At 36.3% G+C, this 11,140-nt stretch overlaps 1 protein-coding gene across 1 annotated transcript in view; it reads left to right on the forward strand.

Moving 5' to 3' along the window:
• The window catches only part of FMN2 (formin 2), a 363,009-nt gene that overhangs the window by 254,105 nt on the left and 97,764 nt on the right, over positions 1-11,140 (forward strand).

The raw sequence follows: 11,140 nt of genomic DNA on the forward strand, positions 1-11,140 counted from the left end.
TCTTTAGTAATGTCATTATGTCATCATTTATCATATTGTTGTATTCCAAAAGACATTTGATTTTAAAAGATTAAGTTTGATTTATGTATGGTTTTATGAAAATTTATCACTGAATATCAAAATTCCCTAAGACCTTTCCTTTGGCTGGTTTGTGGATGGTTCAGAAATTTAGAAGAGATACAATGATCTGGAAATAAACAGATCATTCTTTACTACATAAATGCCTTCTTTTCACTTTTTTTTTCATACTATAAGTGATGCATGATCTATTCTAATGGAAGAAATATGTGAGTATCTTATGTATTTAACCTCTAAAGGAAATACTGTGGCAAATGTATTGTTTTAAAAGGGAACATCATGTTGCCTTCTGAAGTTAAATAAGAGCAGATCTCCACCTTTAGGAAGTGTTGTGATTCATCATGTTGGTACCTTTTTCTGTTTGCATTGTTGACCTTGTTAAAAAAAAATTCAGACAATGGGATAATATATATATTTATATGTATAAATACATATATTTTTCAAGATTTCTTTTTATTCATGAGAGACTCAGAGAGAGACAGAGACATAGGCAGAGGGAGGAGCAAGCCCCCCGTGGGGAGCCTGATGTGGGACTTGATCCCAGGACCCTGGGGATCATGACCTGAGCCAACCTGATGCCCAACCTCTGAGCCACCCCTGGGAAAGTATATTTTAGAACATCAAACCTCATCCAAATAAAAAAACAATAGTCATTTTGGAAAAATCACAACAGAAATATGGCATCATTTCTTTTAGTTCTTAGAGAGTCAAGTGGGTCTGTGTTTTACGTAGGATATTGTTATAATATCCTTTTTTAAATTATTTGTGCACATGCATGCGTTAGCATTGGGTAGATGCAAGACTGCTAAAAGATCTATCACTATAGGTCATCGCTATTCTATAGTCTTGAGAGTCGTTTCATCAGTATTTGCAATATTACATATATCTGTTACCACTCCTCACCCAGACTCTGAATGTCTTAGTGGAGACCAGTTATTTTAGCATTCTTAACCAATCTTTTTTTTTCTTCCAGCCTGTGGAGAGTAAAGTAGATGGGGTGATATTTTAAAGTTGAAATGAAAGTAGACAGAATTGTTTTCAAATATATGAAAGGCTATCTTAGTTACTTCCTTTGATTCTGTGACAAACATCTATTTAACGGTGTCTTTTCTGTCAAGTCACACATAGACTCTTCAAAATCCTTTTGAAAAACATGCTTCAAGTGCCCACTATTATACAACCAGAATTGATATTTGAAATAAAACTTGCTATCCTAAGATTATACTCATTCTGTGTTGTACCAGTGGACAAGACCTAATGTCAATATGTGAAGCTAAAGGCAGAGAATTCAGTTCTATATAAAGGAATGTCTCCAGATAGGAACCGAAACAGTGGAAGGGCTACCATTAATAGTAGTGAGCCCCGCGTCACTAGAAATATTTACGTACAGGCTCAGAATAACTGTATGGTCTATAACTGTCATGACTTTATTGCTTGCAAATGTTAAGACACTTCTGTTTCATTCAGTACATTGAAGGTTGAGTCAACACCAGTGTCTCCCCCAAAACGTATGGAGTACAAACTTGTGGAAAGTTTTGTTACATAAAATGATGTTATTTTCACAGATACCATATATATCAATTGATTTTGAATTATTTCAATTTGACTTTGAATCCCCTTATTAAAAGAGTGAATTCATTTAAATGATCTAAATGACCACTGTGTTATTGCTTATGATAATAAAGCATTGAGTTTTCATGTTTCCCAAGGCCAAATGTGAAAAGCAAATGTATTGCCAACAATGTACACTCACAATTTGTCATGTGTTTGTATATGTATAAATATATATACAACTCATTTTCAGTTGTCCCTATGGAAATATCATACTCATATTCTGAAGCATAGCCTTCTCTGCTTCTTTAGATTTCGAAATAGAAATAATGGTCCAATGCCTTGTTGTGTATTAGTAATTGTGGTGTATGGTGGTGGTAATAGTGTCACAGGAATTATAGCAAACATATTACTCTTACAAAGCATGCAGCAGATATTATCTCTCATATTACAGATGAAGAACTGAGGAACAGAAAAGACTACTCTTTTGAAAATCATAGCTATTATGTCTTATTGTTTTGTAACCTGTAGATTATATTTGTCCATGGAAGTCCATTTGCCCATTTGAAAACAGTGACTTGTATATGTGAATTGACAAAAAAAAAAAGATAATTCCTCTTATAGGAATGATTATTTAAGGAGCAAAACTATATGGTATTGTGCTTTCATCATTTCAATTTAAAACAGTGTTCACTTCCAAAACCCCTCAGTTTGAAGAGGACACCTGTGAAACACCTGTTAAAAAGTATACTTATACAATCGTTCAGTTCAGTTTAGCTTTGTTTTGAGGTATAAACTGACGAGCTTAGCGTGACCTTAATATATTGCACTGGCAATATTGCTAAGTCTACCATGTCCAAACTAAGGTACTGTGGGATTTGTGTGTGTGTGGTGTCTCTGTCCTCTTTCATTATATTTACATGCTAAAGGACTACTTTGACATTAATTTGCAGACATTTAATTCTTAGGGATCAGATTTTTCTGAAATCCATCTTTAGGACAGATACACAAATTTTATACTTAACACAGCTGAATCTATGGATGCACTGTTGGCAAGACTAGGATATTTTGAATATTATTCAGAAGTTTTAAAGGATTTGTGTTCATTTATTCATCATTCTTCCCATTGCCCATAGCACACCTCTGCTGGGCAGGTTTTCTGGGACTTTTCTGCTCATAGGCCAAGATGTTAACATTCCTGGTCTGTTTCTGGGTTCTTTGATTCACTACTTCCCATTCCTTCCTCAGTTTGCTACAGTGTGTCTTTTTTCTCTAGCACTACCAAAACTGTTGTCACAGTTTGCCAACTTGCTATCTCTGTTGCGTTTGACTTGCTATCACTAGCCTGTTGGCTTCATTAGTCCTACTTACTGTTGATTCTCCTTATGATATCTGACAATTCCTTCTACATCTTCTTTCTGCAGGGCCTTCTCTTTCTCTGCTTCTTCATAAAAGTTGATATACCTCAGGTATGCTGCTTTGGCTCAGTCTTCTCACTGAAGCCTTTCCCAAGTGATCTTATTCAGTGTTTCTATTGTCACTCTGATCTGCAGTTATACACCCAAGCACTTGGTGGAAAACTACTCATGGATGTTCCACTGGCATCTTAAAATGCAGCAAGTTCAAGACGATTTCATTTTCTTTCCTTCTACAAGCTACTTTTCCTCTTGCATTCTCTCTCCACAAAGCACCTGCACTGCAAACCCAGATGACATCCTTCATTCCTCCCCTCAGTCTTACTTCACACTTCTGTGTGCATTAGAATCATTGTGTGGACTTTTTCTGAGTCTTATCCTGGAGATTACTTTTCTCCAAGTATCTCCCAGGAGATGGGAGCATTGGCAGGCAGATTCTGAAAAGGCCCTCCAGTTGACTTTCAGGTTTGTCTCTTCATGAAGGGATGGCTTATGTACAAACTAGTCAGTCACCAAGCTTTGCTGTTTTACCCTAAATATTCCTTGAGCTTGTGCATTCTTCTGTGTCTGCATATGATTTTGCTTTTGTCATTGCATATACTCTTGAGATATAGTGAAGCCAGATAGTGTCTTTTTGCTGCTTCTATTTTTATTTTGTGGTTTGGGTTTTGTTTTATTTTTTGTTTGTCACTTTTTGTTTTGCATGTTTGGTTTTTTGGGGGGTTTCTAGGCTTTCAAGTAGTGACATGGAGAGGTTGGATTTTACTGAAGCGGTATGACAGTCTGCCGCCGTCACCAGCTCCCTGAGTGTTGAGACACATTTTTTTTTGATGGTGCATATTTATCAGGTGAGATTTGAGTCTAAAACCACAGTTGAGACTGTGATATCCACTATACAGCTTAGATACTGAGTGGCTCACCTAGGGCCACTTCTGCAGTTTTGTTCTGGGAGCTGTTCCTGAAGACCAAATGCAGAGCCAATTTCTCTGTTCTTGCAAATATTTATAAGCATTGATCTGCTTTAGGTAGCTAAATTATAAGCATTGATCTGCTTTAGGTAGCTAAAATGACTTCTGTTTCCAGAAATTGAATCCAAAATAATAATCTGAACCAGGTGTACATGGGAAACAATTTGGTGTTAGAAGAAAAAATGTCTGATTACTCAAGTTTGTTTCTTTTCTTCTGTGTCTGTTATGTGGCTTCATTCAAACTTGCTGAAGCAGGTTTATAAATTCCAATGACCTTCTGGAACTCATAGAAGAGCAATGACTCTAAACTGATTAACATTGATTGAACTTGGAGACTTGTAAAAGTTATAGCTGGAATATTTCACTTCCCTAAAAAAGTAACTAAACTGCTCATGAACATGATTCGTTTTAGAGAGTGATATGTAACGTTCTTGTTTTAAAATGAAAGTGATAAGATGGTGTTTGCCGAGCCCCCAAACATGCCAGTCTGTGGATGGCATTGATGTTTTAGAACCCATATTGCAGTGAAAATGTCTAAGACATTTTTGTTCTTCCAGTTCCCTAGCTAGATTTTTTCTTTGTATTTGGAAACCTAATTTATGCTTTCCAGTATTAGCTCTTTAACCCAATACAAAATCATTTGGGATTAGGAACTTCTTTAAACCAAACAAAAAGCCAGCTGATTGGAATTATTGAGTTATACCAACATCCCTTAACAATTTTTTTTAAAATTTAGATTTGACTATAATACAGATTTTCCAGGAACACTGTCATTGTTATGTTTTTAGTAATGTTTCTAAATGACCAAGTTTGTAAGATTATAGCAGTTGGAATTTTTTTTTAAGTTTACATAGTCACCTACCAATTTTGAAGATGATAAGTGATAGCTAGGATGATACGTTATGTACCTTGATGCACTACAGTTAAGAGAGGAATGGGGTTCAGTCTTACAAACAAATTTCCTTATTCCTGGGACCCCTGGGTGGCTCAGTTGGTTAAGTGACCAACTCTTGATTTTGGCTCAGGTCATGATTTCAGGGTCATGGAATTGAGCCCCGTGTTGAGCTCTATTCTCAATGTGGAGAGCTTGAGATTGTCTCCCTCTCCCTCTGTCTCTCTCCCCCACTCCATCTCTTTCTCTCTCTCTCAAATAAATATATAAATCTTAAAAGAAGAAATTTCCTTATTCCATAGCACATTGAATATATTCATATATATTATTGAATATATTAGATGTATAAAAGAATTATGTCTATATAGGAGTATTTATAAACTCTACAGCTTGATATTTTATTTTTGTACTTCTCCAACAGCCTCTTCCTTCTTAATACAGTGAATAAGTAAAACAACAACCATGTACAAATAATTGTATAGGTTGTGTATCACATTGAAGAACTTTGGAAATCTGGATTGGGTTTTTGTACATTTTGCATAAGACTTATGTGAAGTTACAAATGATCCACAACTGAAGGCTTAATATCCAGTTTAAGGAAAGTCATAATTATTGACATAGTTGAATGTGAGAAAAGCACAATGTGCTTTTTCCTTTAACTTTTCCTTATATTGCAGACACTAGGCACAGAGAAGTAAATAGACAATCCTTGACTTCAGGAATGAAAAATAAAAGTAAGTCAAGGACAAAGATGCATAAACAAATAAATGCAATGAGATAATATCATTAATAGCAATATGGTTTTTTGGGAGTTTTCAATGGCTCAATGCTTTAGCACTCAAGTGCCACATCTTCATCATCCCAATTTCTAGTTTAGGCTCCGATAACTTAAGGAATCAGCTCAACATCACATAGCTACTAGTAGAACTAGGCTTGGGTCCACATCTCTTATCCTAAGATTTGCTTTTATCTTATATCATTTACACATGTTGTACAGAGCAGAGAGATAGAACGTTCAGGGGGAGATTGACTCTCTTCGCTTGGGGTGAAAATTGAAACTTGGGATGGATAAGTAGAAGTACATTGTTTCTGAGGGGTAAGAGTATATCAGATGAGTGAATAGTATACATAAGGTGTGAAGAAATTTGAATAGGTATGACATTTTTAAAATTAAGAAAAAGTTCATTGTGCCAGGAGGGTCTAGTTCATTTATCCATTCATTCCACAGATAATTGTTGGATGCCTATTGCCTACCAAGGAATGTTAAGGAGTAAATGAAGAATGGTAGGAGATCAAGGTCTTCATCTGTCTTCAAAGAGGGTAGAATTTCTCTGTAACTCACTAAAGACCCGAACTATCTATGGTGGACTTTATTTTTTTTTTTGCCGATTTTTAAAATTACATAAATAATTATATGACTATATCTGGAGCATTTTATTACTATTGTTTTTTCGAGAGGGTGTAGCAGGATAAGGGAGAGAGGGACTCTCAAGCTGACTCCACATGGGGCTCAGTCTCACGACCCTGAGGTCATGACCCGAGCCTAAATCAAGAGTCACATACTTAACTGTCAGAGCCATTCAGGTGCCCCATATCCAGAGTATTGTATGTATGTATGTATCTATGTATGTATGTATTTATTTATTTATAAAAGACTTTATTTATTCATTCATGAGATATACAAAGAGAAAGGCAGAGACTTAGGCAAAAGGAGAAGCAGACTTCCTGAGGGTAGCTGATGGGAGACTTGATTCCAGCACCGCCTGATCATGACCTAAGGCAAAAGCAGATGTTCAACCACTGAGCCACTGAGGCGCTCTTTCTGAAGTATTTATTTATTTATTTATTTATTTATTTATTTATTTATTTTTCTGTAGTATTTCAAAGCAAACTCCAGATTCTATAGGAGAATATATCATAGAGAGAAATTTCTGCTTAATATGTAGTTGAAAATTCCAGTAATTAAAACAACTCAGTAAGGAAGAAGCTGCCTGGTAGGGAAATGAATGGACATCACTGAGATATATTACAGGCATTTTTTGTCGCCTTCTAGAAAGAAGACTGAAAATGAGATGAGGTTGTTAGTTAATGACCCAAAAGAACTTCTAAAACTAAAATTCTACCTTGTTCTTACTGTGTACATGAAAATCTATAAGTGAAGTAAAAAGAAGAAATAGAAAAAATAGTTTTTGTTTACATTTATGTTAAAAATATTAAGTTCGTATGAATGGGCCAAGGACAGTTGTGAAAATAAAAGAAAATTAAAATAGAACTTTCCCTCAGTTTTTTTACATTTTAAGTATTTATTATAAATTCTGTTGTTTCGAAGTTACTGAGTACAAATGAATACTTAGAAAAATTTTGGCACATTTTAGAAGACTTTCCTATGGACTGTCTTTGATCTAACTCTGCTTTCCTAAGTAGTGAAATCCTTCTTAAGTCACCAGATCCATCAAATGAACTTCCGCAAGTTCCTAGTGTTAGGGTCTTTTTACAGCTCACTACGCTTCTAGACATAGTGTAGTATCATGAAAACAAAGACAGTTACTACTTTCATTTTCTAGTAAAAAGTAGCAGATGAAACAATTGCAACTAATTGTCAAAACATTAATCTTTCTTGCCTCAAGCTTTTAAGTTTTGAAACTTAGACCAAGTGGAAAACTAGATCCTTTTTTGCTTTTATTTTTTATGTTGGCCTAATTTATTAGATACTAGGCTATTAGTTTTTACTTTTCTTGTTGGAATTGGAAAATAGTTAATTAAAGACTGTGTATTTTCAAAAAAGGCAAGCCCTCTGAGGACAGGGATTTTTGTCATGGCAGCTTTGTCCCATAGGTTGCATCATGCGGGAGTAGGCTGGTTAGCAATTACAAGCTACTGAAGACCATTCAGAACAGCTCTTCATGTGATTTTGCCAAAAATGATTCATTGCATGATGGGAAGGGCTGATAAATTTCTACCTCATTCCTTTTAAATAATGCAAACTGGGATCCCTGGGTGGCGCAGCGGATTGGCGCCTGCCTTTGGCCCAGGGCGCGATTCTGGAGACCCCGGATCGAATCCCACATAGGGCTCCCGGTGCATGGAGCCTGCTTCTCCCTCTGCCTATGTCTCTGCCTCTTTCTCTCTCTCTCTCTGTGTGACTATCATAAAATAAATAAAAATTAAAAAAAAAATAATGCAAACTGTTACTTTTAGAAGATACCTAAAGTATGACACTAAATATGTCTTTTGTATCCATGTAGAGATATTACAGAACATAGAATTTCTGTTACATGGGGCTGTCATAAGTGAACATTACAGAGGAAGCTGAATGCATGTCTTCTCCTCAGACTCATCCTCTTTACCACATTTCTGACAAGTAGCCCACTATTTTCTGAAGAGTACCAGTGATGAAATGCTCATCTCCTTATATGGCTGGTTACTTCACTGTGGGATTGTCTTAAACATTAGCCATCATTTTTACTTAGAACCAAAATCTTTCTGTTCTCTAATTTTTGCTTGTTTAACTCCTTCCTTCCTTGGCATCAACATGAAAATTTACACACTTTTGTCCCTGAGACCACATTTTAAGAGCAGCTATGATATTTCTTCTCAGACTTCTCCAAGCTAAATCTCATTCAGTGCATGCTGAACTAGAATATAAACCCTCTATCTCCATCTACTAGTTTCCAACATCTAGAATGTTCTTTCTTCAGCAGGAGCTATTTTATCCAGCCATTAACCCATCCAACAACAATTTGTTGCTTGTATCAGGTACTAGGAATACAGATGAGAATTAGATTTCCTCTATGTAGCTCTGTCTTGTGGAATAGAATAGATACAATCACAAATAAGATTAAAACAGTGTGGTAGCTGATGTCCTTCGACAGATGAATGGATAAAGATCTGATATACACACACACACACACACACACAATGGAATATTAGCTAGCAGAAAGGACAAATACCTACCTACCATTTGCTTTAACATGGATGGAACTGGAGAGTGTTATGCTGAGTGAAATAAGTCAATCAGAGAAGGACAATCATCAGATGGTTTCACTCATCTGTGGAATATAAGAAATAGTGAAAGGGATTATAAGGGAAAGGAGGGAAATTGAGTGGGGAAAAATTAGAGAGGAAGACAAACCTTGAAAGACTCCTAACTCTGGAAAACAAACAAAGGGTTGTGGAAAGGGAGGTGGGTGGGGAGATGGGGTTACTGGGTGATGGGCACTAAGGAAGGTGCTTGATGGGATGAGCACTGGGTGTTATACTATATGTTGGCAAATTGAATTTAAATAAAAATATATTTTTTTAAAAAGTGTGGTAGCTGATACAGAGTCCCACCTTCTCAACTTATGAACTGTGTAAACTTGGATAGTCTCTGTATTTTATTTTTCTCTGACATAAAGCAAGCATATTACTAATCTATTTCAAGGGGTTTTTTGATAATGGAGAACATATGCAAAGTGTGTAGCAGTCCTTGACATATAGAAAGTACCCAACAAAGACTTTAATTCTGTATGCACAAGATGCTGTGGGGTCACAGAGGAAATACACCCAGTCCTAGCTGAAGACAGGAGATAAGAAATGGAGGAAAGCAGGGGTTGTAGGAAACTGAGGAAATATGTTTTAGGGGCAACTACATTGAGGTTAAGTCATGAAGTAATATTGAGAATGGGTGAGGTGAAGGAGATAAGATAAAGGAGGTAAAGTAGCAAAGCATTCCAAGTAGAGGAACCAAGGTTATGGAGACTCAATATGCATTGAGTCTGCAAAAAACATCAGGAGTAGAGGTGGATAAGTAGAAAGTTGGGCAAGGCCTAGACTTTGAAAAGTGCTCTACTTCGTATTATAGCATTTTATTTTTTTTAAGATTTTATGTATTTGAGAGAGAGCATGCGCCTGCGTGTGCACATGAGTAGGGGTGAGCGGGAGAGGGAGAAGCTGACTCCCTGCTGAGCAGGGAGCATTATATGGGTGCTCCATCCCAGGAACTAAGGATCATGACCTGAGCCAAAGGTAGATGTTTAACCAACTGAGCCACCCAGGTGCCCCATATACTGTAGGGTTTTAAGTCATCCCTTTACTCTGGGTATGGTTGTGAGGATTGAGGTCATTGAACAGTTTTAGGGAATTGGTCAGGTTTCTTATGGATGACTTTTATTATTTAATTTAATTTAATTTTTGTTTATTGTTGAAGTATAATTGACATACAGTAAGTGTTACATTAGTTTCAGGTGTACAATATAATGATTCAACAATTCTATACATTACTCAGTGTTCATTATTATATGTGTAATTACCGTTTGTCACCACACAAAGTTATTACAATATTATTGACTATATTCCCTATGCTGTATGCTATATCCCCGTGTCTTATTTATTTTATAACTGGAAGATTATATCTCTTAATCCTCTTCACCTATTTCACCTATCACCCCACCCACCTTTCCTCTGGCAACCATCACTTTGTATTTAAGAGTCTGTTTTTGTTCATTTGTTCATTTGTTTTTTTTATTCCACATATAAGTAAAATCATATGGCATTTATCTTTCTCTATATTATTTCACTTAACATAATACCATCTAGACCCATCCATGTTGTCACAAATGGCAAGATTTCATTCTTTGTATGGCTGAGTAATATTCCAATATTCCACACACACCACATCTTCTTTATGCATTCTTCTTCTGCTATGAGGAGAGTTGATCTATGTAGGACTGGTGGTGGAATTAAGTTATGAGGCTTTCCTAGTAGCCCAGTGAAGATTGATGAAAGCATTTGAACCAGCATAAGGCAGTAATGGAGAGAATAGGTAGATTTCAGAAGCATTTAGGAGGTAAACAAACAGGATATTAGGATAAGGAGAGGAAGTCCAGGGCAACTCTCCTGCTTTGGTGTGAGTTACTTAGGTCAGATCATGGTGCCACCAATAGAAGAATAAATAAGGAAGTAGCAAGTCTAGAGAAGGCTGTGATGAATTCTAAATGAAAATATTGATATGTGAGAAAGTTTAATGTATGAGTCTGAAGATACAAGGTATTGGACTGAATGTGGATTGGCTAGTCACAACTTGTGAGAGCCTGTTCTGGCAGAGTGAGGAGTGCTGGGGAATGTGGGCAGAGAGAACCCTGCATATGTCTAACTGGTCTTAAGTCTTACTAGGCCTACTTGTTCTTCACATTTGGTAGGAATAATAGGTGCTAACAGTACAGTTCCCCTATATTCTCCTGCTTAGACAAGCTAAT

This window comes from Nyctereutes procyonoides, unplaced genomic scaffold (assembly GCF_905146905.1).
Source record: "Nyctereutes procyonoides isolate TBG_1078 unplaced genomic scaffold, NYPRO_anot_genome, whole genome shotgun sequence".
Taxonomy (NCBI): domain Eukaryota; kingdom Metazoa; phylum Chordata; class Mammalia; order Carnivora; family Canidae; genus Nyctereutes; species Nyctereutes procyonoides.